Source organism: Eleutherodactylus coqui, chromosome 3, assembly GCF_035609145.1.
Source record: "Eleutherodactylus coqui strain aEleCoq1 chromosome 3, aEleCoq1.hap1, whole genome shotgun sequence".
Taxonomy (NCBI): domain Eukaryota; kingdom Metazoa; phylum Chordata; class Amphibia; order Anura; family Eleutherodactylidae; genus Eleutherodactylus; species Eleutherodactylus coqui.
In genome coordinates this window covers 24,990,772-25,016,726 of record NC_089839.1, presented here as the reverse complement: position 1 = coordinate 25,016,726, position 25,955 = coordinate 24,990,772, and the positions used below count along the sequence as shown (strand labels likewise).

Genomic DNA, 25,955 nt, shown 5'->3' with positions numbered 1-25,955 from the left:
GGCCCACTGTACCATGGCGGGGTACAGTGCTCTGGGCAAACAAAGGAGTCCCTGTACTTTAATCAGCTTGGTTCCTGGGTCTTCTTCTGCTCCATTTTCTTCCCAAGAGGTCTTTTCTTCTGATGGAGCCATGCGCTGGAAATGTCTCAGTACATCCATTGGGGTAGGTGTCTTCTCCTCTTCTTCTTCTGTTTTCTGGTTGGTCCTTGCAGTGGCTCTGGTATGAAACATCATCAGCTGCTCTCCTTCCTCTTGCATTGCGGCAGCCTTCGCAGCCTGGTCAGCCAGATGGTTTCCTTGAGCTTGTTCTGAGTCCAGTTTCCCGTGAGCCTTGACCTTAAGGCCGCCTGCACACGGGCGGAAATCCTGCGGCGGGATTTCCACCACTGAAAGTTTGCATAGGAGTGCATTACAATACGCACTCCTATGCACACGGCCGCGGTTTGGCCGCGCGAAATCTCGCACGGCAAACAAACCGTGGCATGTCCTATTTTTGTGCGGGGCACACACTCACCCGACCGCCGGCTCCGGTCTGCGCATGCGCCGGCTGCGCGGCAGCCGGCACATGAAAGAGCTGGGGCCGCCAGGCGCGGGTGAGTACGCGCTCGTCCCTGCAGGCTCTCGGGTCGAGTCCCACGGAGAGAATTCTCGCTGCCGGATCCGACCCGCTCGTGTGCAGGCGGCCTTATGACGGCCACTAGCTCTGGGAGCATGAGGGCTTGTAGTAGTTCTTCAATAGCTTCAGAATTCTTCACAGGGCTTCCTTTGGCCGTCTTAAAACCCCTTATCTTCCAGATCAGTCCAAAGTCAGTAGCTACTCCAAAGGTGTACCGTGAATCCATATAGACATTTCCTGTTTTTCCTTCTGCCAGTTGACATGCTACTGTTAAGGCCTGTAGTTCAGCTTCTTGTGCTGACCTTGATGGTGGTAGCGCTCCAGATGCCAGGACAGTAGTCTGTGAAGTGACAGCCCATCCGGTATGGAAACGTCCCTGGTCATCAGCAAACCTGGAGTCATCAGTGTACATGCCAAAATCTAGATTGGAGATGGGGGTTGTTGAAAAGTTCTGAGGTAGGGAGCCCTGCTGTTCCAGCATTTGGAGACAGTCAGGGTCTGGCGGCTGACCAGGGAGTTCAGGGGGAGCTTGGTCCTTCACTTCATCAATGGGTGCTGCTCCGGTCTCTGTGCTCAGATAGGGAGCACTGGCACCTTGTTAGGCTGCCTGACCACAGGCGTCTTAACATTGCGTTCCCCGCGACGATAATCTGGCTGCAAAGAATGCAGTGCACGTTTTCCATAGCGTTACTATGGAAAGCGCAGCCCCCCTGTCCAGGAACGAGAATCATAGCGATTCTCTGCTGTGAGCCTATCTGTCAAAAAGGCTCACCGCGGAGATTCATCTGCTGGCTACTGCTCCCGCGGTGGAGATCTTTAGGCTTAGCTGCTGAGTGTTAATGAAAGGCACTTCTGCTTACCACGCTGGGCTGTCAATCGCCGCCGCCGATGGTGCCTTGCAGCACCGTGCTGTGCCCCTGAAAACAACAGGCAGTACTACGGGAAGCCGCTCCTCCATAAAACCCGCTCAAGTAGGGAAGATCAGCGCTTTGTGCCGCTCTGCTGAGTGGGTTGGAAAGCCTGTGGGACCACAGATGCCTTGCCACATTGTGCCTCCTCGTCCTCTTTTTGAAAGCTGCTGCCCAGAACCACATGCTGCCACTGCTCCCACGTAGTACCCACTCTTCTGCGGCCCCCTTGCACATCTGCCTCCTCCTGCCCCGCTTAGCTGCGGATAGCCGGCGCCTCGTACTGAAGGCACTGCTATGATCCCATGCCCTCCATGGTGGTGTTGATGATGGGGTTTCCTGAAGAACACAGGCCTGTCAGCGGCTACAGCCAATCAAATTGTGGGCGTCGCTTGTGGGAGTTCATCTTGTCTCCACCCATTCTTCATGGTGGAGACAAGATACAATAGTACTGACTGAGGACTGCAGCAACGGAAATAGAATTCAAAAGACATTCTGTGCGGGGGACAGAGCCATAGTTTGCTAGGTTGACGGTTTGTTATGTAATGGTATGTTTTGTGTTTTGATGGTGGAAAAGAACAGAAAATGGAGATAAAGTTCAATAAAAAGATTTAATTAAAAAAAAACTGCTGCTGAGTGAGGAAGCGCTGAAGTGAGGCCCTAAGACATGGGGCGGCCTGTGGGAACCAAGGCTGTATGTAGAGTTCATGCTGTCCTAGGCAAGTTTAGTGCTCACACCCCCTATTCGTGAGTCAGGCTAAAGCTTCTACCTATACACTGCAGATAGCTGTCAGCCCAACACTTATTATATCGACAACTTTCCCCCCTTCCCTTCTCCAACAGCCCCATATACATACACTCTCAGCTCACAGTGTAGGGGGTTTCTATTGGGGAGAAGGGCACAGCAACAGAATCAAAGCAAACTAAACAGATACAATACCAGGATAGAGCTTACTACATAGATACAGTACCAAAACTAAGCTTGCAACATAGAAACAGTACCAGAAGCCAGAACCGAGCTTACTACATAGATACAGTACCAGAAACGAGTTTACTACATAGATGTGATACTATAAATAAGCTTACATTTGCCAGTGTCAGAAATCTATCCACCACTGTAAAATACATAAATGTATCCATCAGTAGCGGCATATAGCTGTATACAGTTACATCCCTGATTTTGCAGTATTCCTGGAATCTCAGGTAGTTTAGGCCCGTGTCACATGATGCGTACTAGTTGTTGAATATCAATTGAGTGCCGCACCAGCATTCTGCAACTAAGTACAGAACAACCAGCTTTATTTATCAAAACTGTCTCCGTTGCTCATAGCAACAAACCACAGCTCCGTTTTTGTTTCTGAAATCACTCTGGTAATATGAAAGCTGCGCTGTGATTGGTTGCTAGGGACAAGCAAAGTTGTTCTTTTACACAGTGCTGATAAATGAGGCCTGATGTTTTTCCACTTAGGCTAGATTTACACGTACGTACCTGCGTGCACAAAATATACGCGTGCGATATGAAGAGAATAGAACCCATTGATTTCTATAGGTTCATTCACATTTCCATATTTTGCGCACGCATTTTGGTCACGCAAAAAAATAAAAACTAGCATGCTCTACTTTTCAGCAAACTACTAACGACCACTTGTCTGTGAGTATGTAAGTGTGTATCTGTGTGTGTGATTCTTATGCTCCACCCTTGGTGACATCATCGAATGTCCTACCACATATATAAAAGTCTGACCGTAAGAGAAAAACATAATTAGAGCTATTGAAAAGGGGAGGACAACAATAATACAGAGTATACAACAAAGCTACTATTATGTCAAACACAACTCAGCAGTCCTGACAGAACACACTGACCTACCACCACCACAGAGATCCAGTGGACTGAAGGACTTGTGGTGATGTCACTGCTGTGGGAGGAGCCAAGCTGTGTTTGTCTTGTGTGGTAATCAAGCTACAGTGAGTGTGATGTGCCGCCAGAAACTGTGGGACTATGATGTCCTAATAATTGCTATTTTCCCCATATAAGTCAATGGGGGTGCACAAGAAAATGAGTAATATGCTGCGTAATTCTTATGAAAAAGAACACATCTGGAACGTATTATACTAATTAGACAAATCAAGCGGTGCGTCTGTTCACTGCGCACAAATGAAGATGCCCCGTCGTCAGAAAATGTACAGTAAAATACGCCAATACGTGTGCAAAAAGCCTTGTTCAGTGCGGGAAAAAGTGCTGAAGCGCGTGCAAATGTGCATACGCTCGTGTATATTAGCCCTAAGTGCTTCTTCACACAAGCGTAAGCACAGAAACGCTCATGAAAGTACAGATTTTTGTGCTGTGTACGTTGTGCCATTACGCAGGTATCAGTGCTTTTCACTGTACTTTCTGCACTGCCAGGGACCGATCACATTGGCACAGGACACGCCCACGCTGTGAATTAACCTTTTAGAGACCGATCTTTTTTGCTTTTTTCCATTTTCGTTTTTCCTCCCCCCTTTAAATAAATCGTACCTCCTTTATTTATCCATCTACGTCGCTGTATGAGGGCTTGTTTTTTGCGGGACGAGTTGTATTTTTCAATGGTGCTATTTAACGTACCATATAATGTACTGAAATTTTTTTTTTTTATTCTAAGTGGAGAGAAATGGAAGAAAAACGACATTCCACCATCTTTCAGTGCGTCTTGTTTCTATGGCGCACAAACTGCAACAAAAATGACATGATGACTTTATTCTGTGGGTCGGTACGATTACTACGATACCAAACTTGTATAGTTTTTTTTTGTTTCCTGTACTACTTATATATTTTTTTAAGAGATTTAAAAAAATTATTTTCTGCCTCCATCTTCTGCGCGCAATAATTTTTTTATTTTTCCGTCGACACAGTTGTACGAGGGCCCATTTTGTGCGGTGCGTCCTGTAGTAGCCGTTGGTATTATTTTGAATACATATGACTTTTTGATCGCCTTTTATTAGATTTTTGTCTAGGAAACCATAAAAGCGCATTTCTGGCGTTCTTTTTTTTTTCGGACGATGTTTACCATGTGGGGTAAATAATGCATTACTTTGATAGATCGCACCTTTATGGATGAGTTTGTTTTTTTTTACTTTTATAACCTTTTTTCTAATAATTAATAAAACTTTATTGTTCTTATTTTTTACATTTTCTTTTAGTCCCCCTGGGAGAACTACAACATGCGATGCTTTGATCGCTCCTGTAGTATCATGTAATGCCATAGCATTACATAATACTGCGATCTGACAGGCAGTCTATCAAGCCACCCCACGAGGATGCCTTAATAGGCATTCTGCCATGGCAGCCCTGGGGCTTTTCAGAAGGACCCCGACTGCCATGACACCTGTACGGCTTCCCTGATGTCATACGTACGGGACCCCAAAACATCGTTTGGGGGATTTACAAGCCATGTCAGATTTGACATCGGCATATATAGGGTTAACCGCCCCAATTGGCCGCGTGGCTTGTCGGGGCTGTCGCCTGCTGGTGTAAGCTATAAGAAACAGCTAGGACCTACAATGTATGGAGGGAGATCGCAGCGGCAGGATGTAAAAACACGATAGGGTGGTCACTAAGGGGTAAAAGGCAGTGGAGCCTAATTAGTCCACATTGTTTCGAATTGTCCGCAAAACGTTTTGTGTTTTGCGCGGGTGTCGGGTGCGTACCCCCATAGACTCCTATTGGGAGTTGGTGCACACAAAGATAGAGCGTGTCGCTATTCTCTGCGCAAGCGGATTTTACGCGCACAAATACACTCATGTGAAGAAGCACTTAGGCTAACTTCACACGGACGAGCGCAACATGGAACCGTGAATCCCGCCCCCATATTGCGCTCCCCGCCATGTGAGTTCACAGACGATGCGAGGCATTTTCATATCAAAACAGCGTTGCATCACTTCGGGGAAGAAGCAATACTCCGCTGCAGCTCTCACCTCCGCGGCAGAGGATCGCGCAGTTTCTCTAATCGCTTTTGAAAACAATGAGCGCTTCAATGCGAGAGAACGCAGCGATATGGAACATGCCGCCATTTGTTTCCCCCTGGCATCGCGGTTCTATGTAGGAAACCATTACTCACATGTATGATCACATTCAACAGAACAGGCTTCATATTTGTGTGTGATTTGTGCGTTCTGCGGCGCACAAAATACGGGTGATTCTGCCGCCCGTGTGAAGGCGCTATATTTGCTGCAGATATTTCACCGCAGATTTCATTCCTTTCAGTATAATCCGTGAAATCTGCGGATAAATCTGAAGCAAAATCACCTGCGGATTTCACGGCGAATGTTTGTACATAAATGTCGCGGATTCTTTACACTTTGTGGAACTCGTCTTACAGGTTTAGAGAGTATGGCGCAAATATTTGAGTGTCTTCACACACGATGATCGGCTTCTACATACACAGCGGCACACAACAGCGCCTCCTAAGGGCTTAAACACACGGGCGGGATCTTGTCCTCTTACACATCCGTGAAAATCACCCCCACATAACGGGACGAAATAAAAGCATTGATTTCAATGGTTTCGTTTTCCACTACCGGGGTTCTGATGCGTTATTAGTACCCGCCAGACAAGATAGGACTTTATAATAATCTGTATTTGTAGAGCACCAACTTATTCCGCAGCGCTTACTTGCCCTGTCCTTCTCACATGTAGTTTTCTCATATGTATTTTCACCGTGTATTACGCATCTGCGGCATGGATGCGTGATATGCGGTGAATGCAGTGAGTGAAAGTCATAGACCTTCAATGATCCATGCACATGTATGTGTGAACACTGCGTGTCAATACGCAATTAGAAATACATCGCAGCGTGCACTATTTCTCTGCATATCACGCAGCTTGAGCCCTATACATTTGTACAGTCTGCGCAGGATACACTGTCCATGAGCAATATACTACTTATGGGCAACATTTTCATACGCAATGCCGCTATGAAACAGAGCATATCAGTGAGATATATGGTCATACGCAGTGCACACGCAGCCATACACGTTCTCTGCATATGTACAAAATGGGTAAAACTCTATTGGATGACCCACAGCATTTTAGGCATATCATACCCTAATACCACGTGTGATAACGCTTTTATTTTTCAAACTCGTGCGCACAAACACAGAATTTGAATAGTCCAAAAAAACCAAAAAAATTATTAATGCGCTAATATGCTGCATATTAGCGAGGGTCTCAGCGCATGTGTGCCTGTCTGTTTTTGCCCTCACAGACACACAGCTACATTTTTAGGGATAAGGCTGCCTGTCTACGGGCGATAGTTCACTGGGCTGCGGGTAACGCTGTGAACGCTTTCCATAGACTTACAATGGAAAGCCCCGAATGGAGAATAATAGCGATTAACCGCTCACGGGATTCAAATCACAGCATGGCCGTGGAGAGGGGGCCTAAGTGATATAATAACTGATACCCCTCCATGCTACCTAGAATACACTGCAGATAAGTCATATAATAACTGATCCCCTCCATATTCCTCAGAATATACCACAGATAAGTGATATAATAACTGATCCCCTCCATACTCTCCAGAATACACTGCTGATAAGCTATATAATAACTAATCCCCCTCCGTACTACCCAGAATACACCGCAGATAAGTGACATAATAACTGATCCCCCTCCATACTCCCCAGAATACACTGCAGATAAGTTATATAATCTGCGATCCCCTCCATACTACGCAGAATACACTGCAGATAAGTGATATAATAACTGACCCCCCTCCATACTCCCCAGAATATACCGCAGATAAGTGATATAACAACTAACCCCCTCCATACTACCCAGAATACACTGCAGATAAGTAATATAATAACTGATCTCTCTCCATACTCCCAGAATACACCGCAGATAAGTGATATAATAACTGATCCCCCTCCATACTACCCAGAATACACTGCAGATAAGTGATATAATAACAGACCCCCCTCAATACTCCCCGGAATACACCAAAATAAGTGATATAATATCGGATCCTCCTCCATACTACCCTGAATACACCGCATATGAGTGATATGATAACTGATCCCCATCAATACTCCCCGGAATACACCAAAATAAGTGAACTAATAACGGATCCCTGTCCATACTACCCAGAATACACCGCAGATAAGTGATAAAATAACTGATCACCCTCCATACTCCCCAGAATATACCGCAGATAAGTGATATAATAATTGATCCCCCTCCATACTACCCAGAATACACTGCAGATAAGTGATATAATAACTGACCCCCCCTCCATACTCCCCAGAATATACCGCAGATAAGTGATATAACAACTGACCCCCTCCATACTACCCAGAATACACTGCAGATAATTGATATAATAACTGATCCCCTCCATACTCACCAGAATACACTGCAGATAAGTGATATAATAACTGATCCCCTCCATACTACCCAGAATACACCGCAGATAAGTGATATAATAACTGATCCCCTCCATACTCCCCAGAATGCACCGCAGATAAGTGATATAACTGATTCCCTCCATACTCCCCAGAATACACTGTAGATAAGTGATATAATAACTGATCCCTTCCATACTCCCCAGAATACACTGCAGATAAGTGATATAATAACTGATCCTCCTCCATACTCACTAGAATACACTGCAGATAAGTGATATAATAACTGATCCCCTCCATACTCACCAGAATACTCCGCAGATAAGTAATATAACTGATCCCCTCCATACTCCCCAGAATACACTACAGATAAGTGATATAATTACTGATCCCTTCCATACTCCCCAGAATACACTGCAGATACCGTAAGTGATATAATAACTGATCCTATTCCATACTCACCAGAATACACTGCAGATAAGTGATATAATAACTGATCCCCTTTATACTTACCAAAATACACCACAGATAAGTGATATAACTGAACCCCTTCATACTACCAAGAATACATGGCAGATAAGTGATATAATAATTGACCCCCTCCATACACCCCAGAATACACTGCAGATAAGTTATATAATCTGCGATCCGCTCCATACTACGCAGAATACACTGCAGATAAGTGATATAATAACTGACCCCCCTCCATACTCCCCAGAATATACCGCAGATAAGTGATATAACAACTGACCCCCTCCATACTACCCAGAATACACTGCAGATAAGTAATATAATAACTGATCCCCCTCCATACTCCCAGAATACACCGCAGATAAGTGATATAATAACTGATCCCCCTCCATACTACCCAGAATACACTGCAGATAAGTGATATAATAACAGACCCCCCTCAATACTCCCCGGAATAGACCAAAATAAGTGATATAATATCGGATCCTCCTCCATACTACCCTGAATACACCGCATATGAGTGATATGATAACTGATCCCCATCAATACTCCCCGGAATACACCAAAATAAGTGAAATAATAACGGATCCCTGTCCATACTACCCAGAATACACCGCAGATAAGTGATAAAATAACTGATTACCCTCCATACTCCCCAGAATATACCACAGATAAGTGATATAATAACTGATCCCCCTCCATACTACCCAGAATGCACTGCAGATAAGTGATATAACAACTGACCCCCTCCATACTACCCAGAATACACTGCAGATAATTGATATAATAACTGATCCCCTCCATACTCCCCAGAATACACTGCAGATAAGTGATATAATAACTGATCCCCTCCATACTCACCAGAATACACTGCAGATAAGTGATATAATAACTGATCCGCTCCATACTACCCAGAATACACCGCAGATAAGTGATATAATAACTGATCCCCTCCATACTCCCCAGAATACACCGCAGATAAGTGATATAACTGATTCCCTCCATACTCCCCAGAATACACTGTAGATAAGTGATATAATAACTGATCCCTTCCATACTCCCCAGAATACACTGCAGATAAGTGATATAATAACTGATCCCCTCCATACTCACCAGAATACTCCGCAGATAAGTAATATAACTGATCCCCTCCATACTCCCCAGAATACACTGCAGATAAGTGATATAATTGCTGATCCCTTCCATACTCCCCAGAATACACTGCCAATACCGTAAGTGATATAATAACTGATCCTACTCCATACTCACCAGAATACACTGCAGATAAGTGATATAATAACTGATCCCCTTTATACTTACCAAAATACACCACAGATAAGTGATATAACTGAACCCCTTCATACTACCAAGAATACATGGCAGATAAGTGATATAATAATTGACCCCCTCCATATTCCCCAGAATACACAGCAGATAAGTGATAAAATAACTGATCCCCTCCATATTCCCAAGAATACACAGCAGATAACTGATATAATAACTGATCCCCTGCATACTCCCTAGAATACACTGCAGATAAGTGATAAAATAACTGATCCCCTCCATACTCCCCAGAATGCACTGCAGATAAGTGATATAATAACTGATCCCCTCCATTATCCCCAGAATACACTGCAGATAAGTTATAAAATAACTGATCCCCCTCCATACTCCCCAGAATACACAGCAGATAAATTATATAATCTGCGATCCCCTCCATACTACGCAGAATACACTGCAGATAAGTGATATAATAACTGACCCCCCTCCATACTCCCCAGAATATACCGCAGATAAGTGATATAACAACTGACCCCCTCCATACTACCCAGAATACACTGCACATAAGTAATATAATAACTGATCTCTCTCCATACTCCCAGAATACACCGCAGATAAGTGATATAATAACTGATCCCCTCCATACTCACCAGAATACACTGCAGATAAGTGATATAATAACTGATCCCCCTCCATACTACCCAGAATACACTGCAGATAAGTGATATAATAACAGACCCCCCTCAATACTCCCCGGAATACACCAAAATAAGTGATATAATATCGGATCCTCCTCCATACTACCCTGAATACACCGCATATGAGTGATATGATAACTGATCCCCATCAATACTCCCCGGAATACACCAAAATAAGTGAAATAATAACGGAACCCTGTCCATACTACCCAGAATACACCGCAGATAAGTGATAAAATAACTGATTACCCTCCATACTACCCAGAATACACTGCAGATAAGTGATATAATAACTGACTCCCCTCCATACTACCCAGAATACACTGCAGATAAGTGATATAATAACTGATCCCTTCCATACTCCCCAGAATACACTGCAGATAAGTGATATAATAACTGATCCTCCTCCATACTCCCCAGAATATACCGCAGATAAGTGATATAATAACTGATCCCCCTCCATACTACCCAGAATACACTGCAGATAAGTGATATAATAACTGACCCCCCTCCATACTCCCCAGAATATACCGCAGATAAGTGGTATAATAACTGACCCCCTCCATACTCACCAGAATATACTGTAGATAAGTGAAGGAGAAGCACAGTGAGGGGGAACATCTTCCGCATCCAGATACATTGGAGACCCCGAGTGACGAGAACATAAAGAACTTCTCCTACAAACAACTGGAGCCGTCAGTCAGTCTCCTCCAATAGTAAAATAAATCTGTGGCTGCTCAGCAGTTACCGGGCAGAGTGAGGCCGGAGAGGTTAGACGGTGGAGAAAGTGAAAGTAAGATGTTGGGAACACATCCAGATATACTGCTGCATACCCAAAATGAATATATCAGCAGATATCAGCCTTTATTAGGTGTGCAAAATACCAAACAAAAACTGAGAAATTAAAAAAATAAAGACACTTTAAATCTCCCCTCCCCCCAAGGATCATGAAGTATAATAATGGCCGACCTGCTGAATTACCCATAAGGCCGCTGTCACACAGCCGGATTCTGGTCAGGATTTTGAATCAGTATTTATGAGCCCAAAACCAGGAGGAGAACCTACAGGGAAAATGTATGATGGAAGGATCCGCACCGCTTGTGTATTTCTAAGTAGATGCTGAATGAGTGCATTTTAACTTGGAGACATCGGATAAATCTGCCCACAGCCGGCTGTCCTCCACCCAGTGATATACGGGCAGCGCCAAATATGAGCTATTCTATGCCATATTTATAAATACTATTGTGAAACCTGCTGAGTGAGGCAGCGCTGAGGTGAGGCCCGAAGACGTGGGGCGGCCTGTGGGAACCACGGCTGTATGTAGGGTTCATGCTCTCCTAGGCAGGTTTAGTGCTCACGCCCCCTATTGGTGAGTCAGGTAAAAGCTTCTCCCCATACACTGCAGATAGCTGTCAGCCTAACACTTATTATATCGACAGATATTCCCCCCTTCCCCAACAACCCCGTACACATAGACTCAGCCGACAGCTTTTGTTTCCACTATCAGGATTCCCAGGCGTTAATAGTCCCTGCGAGACAAGATGGGACTCGCCCTGTCCTTCTCACATGTAGTTAAGAGCTCATGTCCACGGACGTGTTTTCACCGTGTATTACGCGTGCGTCGCATGGACACGTGATATGCAGTGAATGGAGTCAATGAAAGTCATAGAATATCATTAAACATGTATGTGTCGACACTGCGTATCGATACACACGAGAAATAGATCGCAGCGTGCACTATTTCTCTGCATACCACGCAGCGTGAGCCCTGTACATGTGTATACCCTGCGCATGATACACTGTCCATATGTAATACATTGTGTATTACAATTGGTATTGGTAAGTCTGTGTGCCGCGGACATGAGGCCTAAATGTACTGGGTGATGAAGATGATGAATTAATCACACTGAGCCAGGGCTTAGTAAAATAAGTGTAATTAATTGTTCTTTTCTCGTTAGTGATGGAGATTATAGCAGTAAGTATATCAGTGTTCAGTACAGTCAATCTGCAGCGATTAAACACTTCTACTCCTTTAAATCCACAAACTGGTGACCTAATTGTATGGGCTTCCCTTTGATAGCCTTGAAATGGTGCGTAGGTCTGGCCTTGAGATATAAGCCCCCCCCAAAAAAATAATCCATTACTATAGAACAATAAAAGCGCTGTCATTCCCGGCGCATCTGTTTGCAGGTCCCGGTACTCTTCTGCTGCTCTTCTGGCTGGAGATTGAATATTGCATGGAGCCATTGGAAGCCATCGCTTCATAATTTTGCGACCTTGCAGTGCTGGGAAATCGCTCAATTCCCTTGCCAGTGTGAAGCCACACTGACTGATCTCTCTCACTATCTCTCATCTATCTCTCTCTTCTCCCACCGGCTCCTACACGCTGCAGTCACTACACTCTCCAGTACAGTAACCACCCTCTTCTCTGTCCAGCAGTCGGCTCACTGACTGACTAACATTAGTTTCTATCTATTCCCAGGGACAGCTGACCGGACTCCTCTCTCTGCTCTCCTCTGACCGGACACCTCTCTCTGCTCTCCTCTGACCGGACTCCTCTCTGCTCTCCTCGGACCGGACTCTTCTCTCTCTGTTCTCCTTTGACCGAACTCCTCTCTCTGCTCTCCTCTGACCGGACTCCTCTGTCTGCTCTCCTTTAACCGGACTCCTCTCTCTGCTCTCCTCTAACCGGACTCCTCTCTCTGCTCTCCTCTAACCGGACTCCTCTCTCTGCTCTCCTCTAACCGGACTTCTCTCTCTGTTCTCCTCTGACCGGACTCCTCTCTCTGTTCTCCTCTGACCGGACTCCTCTCTCTGTTCTCCTCTGACCGGACTCCTCTCTCTGTTCTCCTCTGACCGGACTCCTCTCTCTGTTCTCCTCTGACCGGACTCCTCTCTCTCTGTTCTCCTCTGACCGGACTCCTCTCTCTGTTCTCCTCTGACCGGACTCCTCTCTCTGTTCTCCTCTGACTGGACTAACTGACTGAACTGCCCTCTCCTTCCTGTCTCCTCCTATGACCTCACAGCGTTCGCACGCATGTTATTTTCTCTCCTCCCTGCTCTAGTAAAACCAGGCAATGGGCGCTCCAATCACAGGCCTCCACGCTCCTGTCACCTGACGGCTTGACAGCCTATCAGGTTGCATGGCTCGTCTGTGCTGCTGTCCTTTCAGGGCTGAATCTTCCGGCAACCAATGAGAATTGACTGGTCGCTAGGCGGATTATTGATAGCTCAGTTGCCTCTAGTTTGGATACAAGATGTGATACGGGGGATGTGGAGGCTCTAGTAACCTGTTGTACCGCCTATGGCAGCAGAGAGGTCAAAGAGGATTAGTAGGGAGTAGTCGCCTCTAGACTTTGCCGTCATCAGGTCATTTGATATTTTTGTGAGGGCAGTTTCGGTCGAGTGTAGAGGGCGGAAACCAAACTGGAGGGGGTCGAGGATAGAGTTGTCAGAGAGTAAGTGTGTGAGGCAGGTGTAGACCAGGTGTTCTAGTAATTTGGTGATGAAGGGGTGTTTTGAGACGGGTCGGTAGTTGGCAGTGTCGTTCGGGTTAAGGGTTGTATTTTTTAGCAGAGGGGATATGATGGAGTGTTCAAATGAGCAGGGGAAGGTGCCAGAGATTAGGGAGAGTTTGCAGATGGTGGTGAGGTGGATAATGACAGCTAGGGGAAGGGATCGGAGGAGGCTAGAAGAGAGAGGGTCGCTAACGCACCTGGGGGGGGGGGGTGAGGGGCAGAAAGCAGCCTGGAGAATTCTTCCTCTTGTTATTGGTTCTAACCTTGAAAGTGAATGGGTGATGGATGCAGTTCTGAGGAGACTGGAATCAGGGCTAGCTGTGCAGTTTTCAGAGATTTCTTTTCGGATGTTGTCAATTTTTTCTCTTTGAAATAGGTGGGTAGTTCTCCAGCACTCAGATCCATAATGGGAGCCTGTTCTTTGATTTTCTGCGCACCTAGAGGACCGCTGGATGATGCACGATTGGGACATGAGCCAAGGTTGCCATGGTCTGCGGTTGATGGCTTGGGTCACGGGTGGTGCCGCTTCATCCAGGGCGTGTCTGAGGGTAGTGTTGTAGTGTTTAGCTGCCAGCTTAGGGAAGGAGAGGAGAGAGATAAGGGACTGGGAGGACTGGATGGTCCCCGCGAAATGATGGGTGTGGACGGCCTAGAGGTTCCTTGAGGTGCGATAGATGGGAGGGTCACGGGAGATGCTAGGGTGCCTGAAAGAGAAAGAGAGGAGGTTGTAATCTGAGAGTGAAAGAGGGGAGTTAATAAAGTGGGGATGCAGAGCAGAGGCGGAGGAAGATTAAATTGAGAATGTTGCCATCTTTGTAAGTGGGGGAGTCTGAGAGTTGTGATGGGCCGATGGAGGAGTTGAGTGTTAAAAGCCAAGATGCAGATGAGGAGCCGGGGTCGTTAGTAGAAATATTGAAATCGCAAAGGATGAGGGTTGGGATTTCCCAGGATAGGAAGTGGGGGAGCCAGGTGGCGAAGTGGTCTAGGAACAGGTGGCTGCGACCTGGGGGCCGATAGATAACTGCGACGAGCAGGGACAGTGGGCGGAAGAGTCGTAGGCTGTGGACTTTGCATGACTGGAAGGTGAGTGAGGGAGCCAAGAGAATTACCTGGAAGGTACAGTTTGGCGAGAGGAGCATGCTTACTCCTCTGCACGCCTGTCATCTGATCTGGGGGTGTGGGAGAACTGCATGCCATCATAGAACAATGCAGCAAGGGAGGTAGAATTGGACTGCTGTATTCAGGTTTCGGTAAGGGCGAGCAGGTTGAAGTGTTTGGTGGTGATGAGGTCATGGATAGTTGGGAGTTTGTTGCACGCGGTTTGGGAGTTCCATAGGGCGCATTTTAATGGGGCAGTAGGGGCGCATAGGCTAGTGGGGTGGTTTGTTATGATTGGGGGGAATTTTGGTAGAGAGCAGTATAGGGTGGGCCAGGGTTGGGGGATATGTCTCCTGTGGCTAGAAGTAGCAGGGTAGCAAGGGTGAGCAGATGGTTGGGAGATTTGTGAGGGTGGCTAAGGTGTTTCTTGGCAGTGGGGGAGGGATGGGGCGACTGAGGTAACCAAGACTTCATAAAATTTCCAATGTGAACAACAGGTATAAAGATAGGTGTCCAGGCCCCTCTTAAACTCTTTTATCAAATTTGCTAACACCTGTCCTCGGGCAGAGAGTTCGATAGTTTCACTGCGCTTACATTAAAGAACTCTCTTCTATGCAGGTGTAGAACCCTTCTTTCCTCTAGATGTAGTGGATGCCCCCTTCTTACAGTCACAGTCCTGGGTATAAACAGATCATGGAAGAGATCTCTGTATTGTCCCCTGATATATTTATACATAGTTATTAGCTCACCCCTCAGCTGTCATTTTTCTAAACTAAATATCTACAATTTTGATCACCTCTCTGGGTATTGTAGTCCACCCACTCCATTTATTACTTTAGTTGCCCACCTTTGTACCCGCTCAAGCTCTGATATATCCTTCTTGAGTACCAGTGCCCAAAACTGTCCACAATATTTCATGTGCAGTCTGACCAGTGACTTATAAAGGGGAAGAACAATGTTTTCGTCATGTGCCCCTAGACCTCTTCTGATGCACCCGAAGATCTGATTTGACTTGGAAACAGCTGGCTGACACTTGCAGTCAACTATAATCCTCATTTTCCATATCAGTATGAGGGCTTTTTCACAGTAGGCTTTTTTCGACAGGTTTAGTTTTACTAAAAACTGAAATCAGAAAATGAAAGTGAAATGGTTTTTGGCAAGTGCTTGTGGTGGCTCAGTAGTTTGCACTGTTGCCTTACAATGCTTTGGTCTTAGGTTCAAATATCAACAAGGGCAACATCAACTTTGAAAAATTACATGAGAGGGTTGTGGGATAGTGAGACATCACATGGGTGTATTGTCACTGCATGCATTTGTATTTCCCGTGTGTAACACGCGGTGAATGGAGACAATAAAAGTCAATGGACATTCACATCAGTGTGAAGACTGCGTATCGTTACACAGGAAAAATAAATCACAGTCTGCTCTATTTACCCACGTATCATATGCAGCACTGGCTAACAACTAAGCCACCACACTTGTTAGAGGAGATCAGAAAGAATGAACATAAAAAAACCCAATACAGACATCACCCTTGGGCAGCTTTGAACCTACAACTCCAGCAGTGCTAAAAACTGAGCCACCATGCTTGTTTTTTCTTCTTTCTTCTCTGGAGGAGAACAAGAAACACAAAGAGAACATACAAAGTCCAGACAGATGTTGTTCTTAGTCAAATTTGAACCTAGGACCCCAGATGAAAGGCAACAGGGCTAATGACTAAGTCACCGTGCCTTTTCTTCCTTTTTCCTACTTCCTCTTCCTCCAGAGGAAAATGAGAAGAAGACAGTGAAGAAGAGGCGAATAAAATATTCTCCTCCTCCTCCAGAAAAAGGAAGAAGCTTTATGGCTCAGTGGCTAGCACTGTTGTCTTGTACCACTGGGGTTCTAGATTCACATCTATGGACAACATGTGCATTGAAGCTGTATGTTCATTGTGTTTATTATTCTTTCTTCTCCTTCTGTAAAGAAAACAAAAAACAAGCATGGTGGCTCAGTGCTGGAGTTGTAGGTTCAAAGCTGACAAAGGATAATGCTATGTTTTTCAAAGTTCATGTTCCCCTTGATGAGATTTGAACCTAGGACTCCAGCGTTGCAAGACAACAGTGTTGACCACTGAGCCATAGCCATTAAAGAGGAGGCAACTATCGCGGCTTGTTGGTTGTTACCACGTTGAGGCATGTTGGCCACGATGCAGGGATAGACCAGTCACTCTGCAGGTCACTGGCTAACACATGTTTTGCTGGGGCTGCTATTAGTACCTGCATGCTGGTATTCTACCCGAGAGTCCTACCTGTGAAAGAGGGTTTGGGGTGTAGTTCCTTCTTTGTGCTACCTATCAGCAGGTGAGGAGGGCTTTATATTCCTACCCCTCCTCTTGTCCATTGCTGTTTATTCAGTTCAGTTGGAGGTAGTTGTTGGAGCCTCTATTGTGGGTGCAAGCTATCTACCTTCAGATAAGTGCTGTTTTCTCTATTTTTGCTTTAAGTGTTTGCACAGTTGCTCTGTGGTGTTTAGTGACTCCCTCCAGGTACCTTCTCAGGGATAGTCAGCTCCTAGATGAAGACTGTTGGGCTGTCCTTGTCACGATGTGCTGCTGGGATCTGTTGTACTATGTACTCCTAGCAGCACAGCTACAGGTACTTGAGGGTTAATTAAACTGGCTGGGTGTGGTGGTACTTCCTGTCTGTGTTCTGTAACCTGTTAGCAGTCATGTTCAGCTTGTTCCCACTCTGATCTGTGTTTGCAAGTAGGTATGTGGCTCTCTGCTTCCAGTGTGTCAGTTGGTGGATCCCTTACACAGTCCCCTATGTCAGCTCTGTGGCTGACTGTCTATCCCCCCGGTATGAGGACACATAGACTTGCTGTGAGTTTCATCTGTGCTCATCTGAGCTCTGGGTAGAGTCCGTGCCCTGGTTGTTTGTCCTGTTGCAAGCTTGCTGTGTCATCTGTGACCTGCTGGTTCATGTATGTTTATTTCCTGTCAGTTTTCTGTCAGCTTGCTGTGTGCCTTGTGCTCTGTCCTGTTCCTTATGCAAGCTTGCTGTGTGATCTGTGTCTTGCTGGTTCATGTCCGTTTGTATATTTAAATTCTGTCAGCTTGATGTCAGTTTGCTGTATGACCTGCGATCTGTGTCCTGTCCTGTTGCAGCTTGCTGTGTGAACTGTGTCTCGTGCTGCTGAACTCCTGGTTAGTGTAGGGACTAGCGGTATAACCAGGAGCTGTGATGTCGCCTGCTAGCTTTCATGTTTTGTACAAAATGTCAACTAATACCTGGTATTTATATTCAGCTTCCTATCTGTTACTAGTGTTTGCATTGTGGCTGCTGTATGCTGTGTATTCTGGCTCTGTATCCTGTTCAGTCCCTGTCATGTGGCATGTGAATGCATCCTGTTCTGGTGTGTGGCTCCTAGGATCAGCTAGGGCCCAGATCCGAAGACCGCTGGGCTGCCCTTATTGGGGCAATGTCCCCGCTTAGGTAGGACCATGCCTTCCTCCTGTGCAGAACAGGGTCAGTTGCCTGAAACCCGTGTGCAACCTGTGTGTGTCCATCCCATCCCCAGTCCTCTTTGGTCACGATCGTGTGGGCCCCGTGCTTAGTCTGCCCACACGATCATAACAGTCCTTACCAGGATACCAACTCTGCGTTTAGGCAGGGGTTCCCCATCTTCCTGACTAGGGAGCAAGTTTCTCTGTCTTCTATTGCCTGGAGTGATGTAGTCTTTCTCAGCATTATATTGTGTGCACTTTTGCAGTTCCGTGTCACCGTCGCCCTGCGGCTGTGTATTTTCCTGTATAATCCCTCTAAGGCCCAATGCCCATGGATGGAAACTCCGTGGTTGGATTTACTGCAGAATTTCCGCAGTGGCACGCTGCCATAGGATTGCATCAGTTTATCCAATCCTTTGCTGACAGACGCGAGTTGACCGCATGAAAAATCGTGCAGCATGACCTATTTCTGTGCGGGCCTCGCAGAGGCTCGCACAGAAACGTCACCTCTGACGTGATGGCTCCACTCTGTGCATGCTGTCACATCGCAGCGCGGAGAGAGAAGACACCGGACGGGTAAGTATGAGGTCAATGTCGGGGCACAGGTTGCATCCTGCCGCGTAAATCCCGCAGCGAGATTCCGACCCAGTCGTGGACATGAGGCCTAAAAGGTGAATATATTCAAAAGAATTAAATCCCAATACTGCTCCCTCTGGTACCTTACTAGTAAAAGTGATCCAATCAGAGTATATGCCAATATCCACAATCTGCTTTCTATCATTGAGCCAGTTACTTACCCACTAACATACATTCTCACCCAGACCAAACATTCACATTTTATATACCAACCTTCTGTATCAAATGCTTTGGAAAAATCAAGGTATGTGACATCCAATGACTCTCCCCGGTCCAGTTTAGAACTTACTTCCTTGGAGAAGCTGATTAGATTGGTTTGACAGGATCGACCACTCTTATACCCATGCTGATATGGAGTTATACAGCTATTTCCCTTGAGGCATTCCAGGATAGCATCTCTTAAAAACCCTTCAGACATTTCACCAACAATAGAAATTAGTCTTAGTTTCCAGGTTACCTTTTTAACCCCTCTTTCAATATCAACATTATATATGCTATGCGCCAATTTAGTGGAACAGACCCCATCACTATACAGCCGTTAAATATAAGAAACAATGGTCTATCTATTACATTACTTATTTCAGAACCCAGGGGTGTATGCCATGAGGATCCGGTAGTTTATCTATTTTGATCTTTTTAAGGCTGCTCTGCACTTCTTGGGTTAGACTGGTGATATTTAACGCAGAGTATACTTTATCACTCCATATTTCATCTGACATTTTACTTTCCTGGGTGATATACTGGCGAAAAAACTGTTTAATAGATTTGCTTTTTCCTCAACACCCTCTACAAGTTTTCCTACATTATTTTTAAAGGGCCAACACTTTCAGTATTAATCTTTTTCTAGAACAGTTTAAGGTTAGTTTCTCTCTCTCTCTGGCAAGATCTGTCTGCATCTTTGCTGCTTTTTACATAGATTATTTTTTCTTTATAGAGATTTCTATTGCTTCTTCACTGCCTTGTTGTTTAGTGGTATAAATGCTTTCTTTTTGTTGTTTCTTGCTCCTTTTACAACTTTATTTAGCCACATTGGTTTTCTCCCACTACTAATCCTTGTATTTCTGTATGAACTGCTCCCACTAAATATTTAAGATGCTTTTAAAAATTTCCCTTTTATTATCTGAACTCCTAACTTTGAGGACATCGTCCCAGTCAATAACATTAAGGGCATCTGTAAGCCGATCAAACTTTGCATTCAAGCAAAATACCATATTGAAAGACAAATTTATTATGATACGGTCACTCTTTACCAACAGGTCTACTGGTTAATATTAAGTGTAAAATGGACGCCCTTCTAGTTGGGTCCTGCAAAAGTTGGGAAAGGTACTTATTAGGGATGAGCAAGTATACTCGCTAAGGCACTACTTGTTCGAGTAATGTGCCTTAGCCGAGTATCTCCCTTGTACCTAAAGATTCGGGGGCCAGCGCGGGGCGGGGAGCTGCAGGGCAGAGCGGGGAGGAACGGAGGGGAGACCTCTCTCTCCCCTGCTCCCCGCCTGTCAGCTGCAGCGGTCCCCGAATCTTTAGGGACGAGCGGGGAGATACTCGGCTAAGGCACATTACTCGAGCGAGTAGTGCCTTAGCGAGTATACTCGCTCATCCCTAGTACTTATCTTTTAGCTAGTGAAAGAAACTCGCTACCTTTATGCGATCTGCAGGTTTCAGTTTCCCAGTTTACTTGTATATCCAGATAAAGTCCCCCATAATAATTACCTCATTTTGATTTGCAGCGTTATAATTTGTCTTAAGGTGCGTTTAGACGTAATGATTATCATTCAAAATGAAAAGGAATGATAATTGTTCGGTTTAAACGCGAGCCAACGACTGAACAAGAATCGTAAACTTTTCATTCGTCGTTCAGTTTCAGCCAGCATAAAAATCATTGTTCGCTCATTCGCTTCTTGTGTTTAAACACTGTAACGAGTTAGCGGTGACATCGCTCATTCAAACGAGAATCGAGGCATCAGTGATAGGGTTTAAGTGGATTCTGTCGTATTTGGTGGATTACATCAAACCCCCATGAGGATTTTATTGTTTACCATCCCCCCATGTATTTCCACACATAGAATAACAATTAACATAAAGACAAGCTCCTCCCCCTTTCAAGTCTTTAAAATAAATAAAATAACCTTGTAATTTGTATAGCACCAACTTATTCACAGTGCTTTCAGGTTTATTTATTAATTACCCACCATCCACCAAGCTGCATCAACCTTGGGCCGGCTACCTGAACCACGTGAGGATTAAACTCGCAACCTTCAGATCATGAGCGAGAGCTTAGGACTGCATTTTTGCTGCCTTAACACTCTGCACCACACGGGGCTCTGAAAAATCTTGCTATTTGTAAAGCACCCATTTATTCCGCAGCGCTTTCAGGTAATTTATTTACTCTCTTCTGAACAGACTAACCCTGTAGGTTCACCGTCCAGTCTCAGCTTTCACCCAACCAGGTCTCAGTGATTCCTACTATGTCGTTCGTAGTTTCTTAGATATTATTACTTACAGTTCATCTTTATGGGTCAGACTTCTAGCATTAGTCACCATGCAGCGCCAGGAAGACAACTGGTGAGATCCTTGTCTAAATGTACTTTATTGATAAATCAACAGACAGTCAGTAAAGAAAACATACTGTAAGATGGATTTATTTCAGACCCGCCCAGTAGAAGCGCTTACATTGTCATCCTGTTTACAGATGTAGCAAGGTTTATTTTGACTGACATCGCTTTCTGTGACAAGTTATGTCATTCAAATTTTATTTTGCTCTTCTCTTCACATTTCAGAAGCCATTGTAAAGCTATTTAAATTAAAGAAACTGCAACACAGAAAGTTATCATAACAGGTAAATCAAGTAAAACTTTGCTGTATTTATACTTGCTCACACAGTGATAATTATTCCCATTCTCTAGGCAAAAACAACATCTCAGCAAGCCTATACATCCATACAATAAACTGGTTAGTACATCTATATAGACACATGAGTGGCTGAGAGGACATCTAGGGGCATATGGAGACCGGCCGGTATTCTCAGATCATGAACGTCACTTTTTCTTTTCATTGAAGTGTATGGAGAATTCTGTGGCTGAGAATTTGCAAATGGTGATTGGGTATTATTAGCATGTGGCTGTACAGTGGCCCCAGGATGAATTTTACTGCTGGGCCCTAGGCACTCCATTCCAACTCGGCATATAGTATGGGATATAATGGTGTTTGACTCCCATTAACCAGATATATTGCTTCTGTCAGAAACCATTCCCTAAGACGGTATCTACATGGATGAATTTCTTTGCACTGATGTACAGAGTGACCCAAAAACATGGTGGTCGTCCATGAAAACTATGTGTCTTCATGCTCTAGAAGTCTTCATACTCTCCTGAACACGACTCACTGTTAGTGACCAGAGCTGCCCCCGCCCTGCCCAACCTGAGCTTGTTCCTTCACAGGAGACACATAATACAACTATATGTCGTGTCCAACAAGCCGATGTGCAGCTTCCTATATAAAGATAATTCAGTACAATTCGCACATCCTTGATGTAAATATCTGCTGCACAATGATGGCTTACTGACCCCTCATTGGTCACATGGTCTCCTGGCATCACTATCGGGGGTCCCCAAGTAACCCAACCCCCACTCACCCTCTTCACGCAGGAACGTAAGGTGCAGGGAGCGTTGTTTCCCTGTATTGTGGATGTGACATGACTAATCCGTGCAGAGCGGCCAGCGGGGGGCGCTCCTGAGCTGTATCTTGTATGGGGTCTGCAGTGTGAGGACTGGAGGGATGAAGAACTATTCTTTAGTCTATTTACAGCAGACATCTCCCTGTAATATGGAAGAACGGATAACTGTGCCTTACATCAGATACAGCTGTTACCTGTGCGCTGTGACGTCTCCTGCGCTGATATCACGTTGTACAAACACAAAACAATCCACTAAATTACATCAAATCATGAAATACAATAAAATGTAACTGAAATCCCTACTGAAAATATGAAAAGCCTGAAATAAAGCGATATAATGTAATATAAGCCGATCCTGTCCTCCATGTTATAAGCTGTAAGGCACTTTTATTGTAAATTAGTGTAAGATAGTGAAAACTGTAAAGCCTGAACCCCGAAACCGTATTGTAATTATCAAGGGAATGTAAAGGAAACATCAGCAGAACGTGAGACGTCTGATCAGAAGAGAACCGGCCGGATAACAAATGTATCACAAATGTCACTTACTATTGGATCCTCTTAATAGTTCTCCCAGGAAAGCTGATCTCTCGGGTCCGACCGCTGAAACTACCGCTGATCAGTCATTATGGCTGGGGACCGGCTGGTGGGCACACATTCCCTGCAGCAGCTCTTTCCAGCAGCTTTCCTTTATGGCTGATATAGGGGCATCTCAAGTAAGACCCGAGGAGTCAGTAAGCCGAACCTCTGACTCCTTCATAAATGGCTCATGTATAATAAATAGTAATACATGTCGGCCGCCTGCAGATGGTCGGGTCGGATCCTACTGTGAGAATTCTCGCAGCGGGATCCAACCCGAGCCCCTGCAGTGGCCAGCGTGGCACTCACCTGCTCCCGCGTCTCCGGCTCTGTGATGTGTCGGCTGTCGCCCAGCCAGTGCATGCGCAGCGCGGAGCCGGTAGCCGGGGAGTGACATTCCTCGCAGAGCCCCGCACAGAAATAGAGCATGCCGCGATTTGTTTTCCGTGCGGACAAATCGCGGCCATCTGCATAGGATTGCGTTTTCTAACGCAATCCTATGGCAGCTTCCACGGGCGGAAATTCTGCGGGAAATCCCTCCGCGGAAATTCCGCCCGTGTGCAGGGGGCCTTACTGCAGTAAATGGTGAGTTTATAACATTTTTATTTGGAGCTGGCATATTTTTATAAACTCTACCAAAAACCTGACGTTTTCTCCACAGTGCTTAGGGGCCGACTTCTTTGACATCCATATGTTTTAGAAGAGCAGATGGTCAAAGGTTGTCAAGTTGGAACAACCCTTTAACTCTTTCTTATCCAATTTGTAGCCTGATTTTCCTAGGAGGCTTATTCTTTTTCTGCTGTTATACAACGGCGCTATCTGCTGGCTAAAGCCAGTACTGCATGAGGTGACACGTTGGATAGGCTGCGACAGCAGAGAGGTTGGCCATATACAGCAAGAGAACACCGACGGATGTCTTCCAACATCGGAAATGTACAGCCTTAAATCATAATGTCTTTAGACGTCAGACAGTGGATTGGAAAGGGTTAAGTTAGCCTCTTTGAAGACCTTTCCACACACAGAAATTCCCCCTCCCTCTGATATGTCCTCACAGTGAAATGGCTAAAGGTCCATTTACACACACCGATGATCGCTCAGAATTCATCAGAAACTGACAGTTGTGAGCGATTATTTTGTATTAGCTACTAATGGGTTAATCAGCCCATTAAACAACAAGTAGCTTCATTTGGGTTTTATGCTGAGCTGAACTCAGTGATGGACAGAACTGCCCGGTAAGTGCCCAATGGGCACACATTTACAGACAGCGATTATCGCTCAAAAGATGGCTTTTGAGCGAATTAGTAGCGATCATCGTTGTGTGTAAATGTACCCCAAGACCCAGATAGTGGGGACCTCCGGTGACACCCTGACGGCACATAGTGATTATTAAGAAGTCATCAGATGAATATTTCCATCAGTGTCCCATCATATCAATGACCCGTCAGGCGCCGGCTGGACGCTCAGTGAACACTACAAATCCCAGCAGTAGAGTAACCGCTATGGAGGACAGAAGTGGCAGAACTTAGGAACTGCAACTTTCTTCAGCTTTGGGAGATGTTCCTGCGGGTGATATTGCCGGAGAGGCCGTTATATACGAGGATTCGGCTGAACAGACTGAGATTCTTGTATCCGACAGGATCCTCTTATATCACACAAGGAAATAATGACAGATTTATAGGGGAGAATTGTTGGATCCCAGAAGAAAACTTGTCCGGTTCTGTAATGAGAGAATAGTAGAGAACATTCCCATCAGAGGTCATTGTACGGGGCTCATAATACCCTAAAATGCTCAATAACCTTCTATTACCGGAAATAATACAGCAGTGGTGGCGAACCTATGGCACGCGTGCCAGAGGCGGCACACAGAGCCCCCCCTGCTGGCACGCGTCACCAGCGGCTGCTCACCACATTAGTGAATGCCAGCAAGGGCCATGGCCTCCCTGCTGGCATTCACTCAGCAGCGCTGCTATCTGCGCTGGTCCCGGTGCACACTGTGACATCAGCGGCAGCTGGGATCCTCCACCCCCCCTCCTCTGACGTCTCCTATTTGGTTCCGCGAGAGCAGGGGGAGGAGGCATCCGTCCGGCATATTAACTTTTTCTTCTCCACTTCTGCCCTAATCAGCAATTCCAGCAACCTGATTGGTTGTTTGGGTTGACTGATTCACCAAACAACCAATCAGGTTGCTGGAATTGCTGATTAGGGCAGAAATGGGAAGGAAAAAAGTTAATATGTGTCCGGCAGCACACTGACGGTAGTGTGCACCAGCGATCAGGCAGAAGAGGAGCGGCGCTTCCATGAGGAAGAGGAGTAAGTATGTGGGTCTTGGGGAGAGGGGGAGGTGTCACTATTACTGCTGCTGAGGGGGCCACTGGGGGTGTCACTATTATAACTGCTGGGGGGTGTCACTATTATTACCGCTGGTGGGGTGGGGTGGGGTCACTATTATACTGAGGGCCGCTGTGGGATGTTACTATTATCGCTGGGGGGGGGTCACTATTATTGTTGGGGCCGCTGTGGGGTGTCACTATTACACTGGGGTCGTTGGAGGGGGTCACTATTATTGCTGGTGTATGTTTACATGGAGTGGAAATGGACAGGGCCGCTTC

General features: G+C 45.6%; 1 protein-coding gene across 7 annotated transcripts in view; it reads right to left on the bottom strand.

Annotated features, from left to right (window-relative positions):
• Positions 1 to 25,955, bottom strand: part of LOC136620525 (class I histocompatibility antigen, F10 alpha chain-like) — a 114,169-nt gene that overhangs the window by 53,533 nt on the left and 34,681 nt on the right. For 3 of the 7 annotated variants that reach the window (XM_066595367.1, XM_066595368.1, XM_066595370.1), the window contains one exon: positions 21,664 to 25,063. The exons of the other annotated variants lie outside the window; for them this stretch is intronic. The gene's annotated coding sequence lies outside the window, so the exon portion shown is untranslated. Of the gene's footprint in view, positions 1 to 21,663; positions 25,064 to 25,955 lie in introns of those variants that run through there. 7 annotated transcript variants of the gene reach the window in all.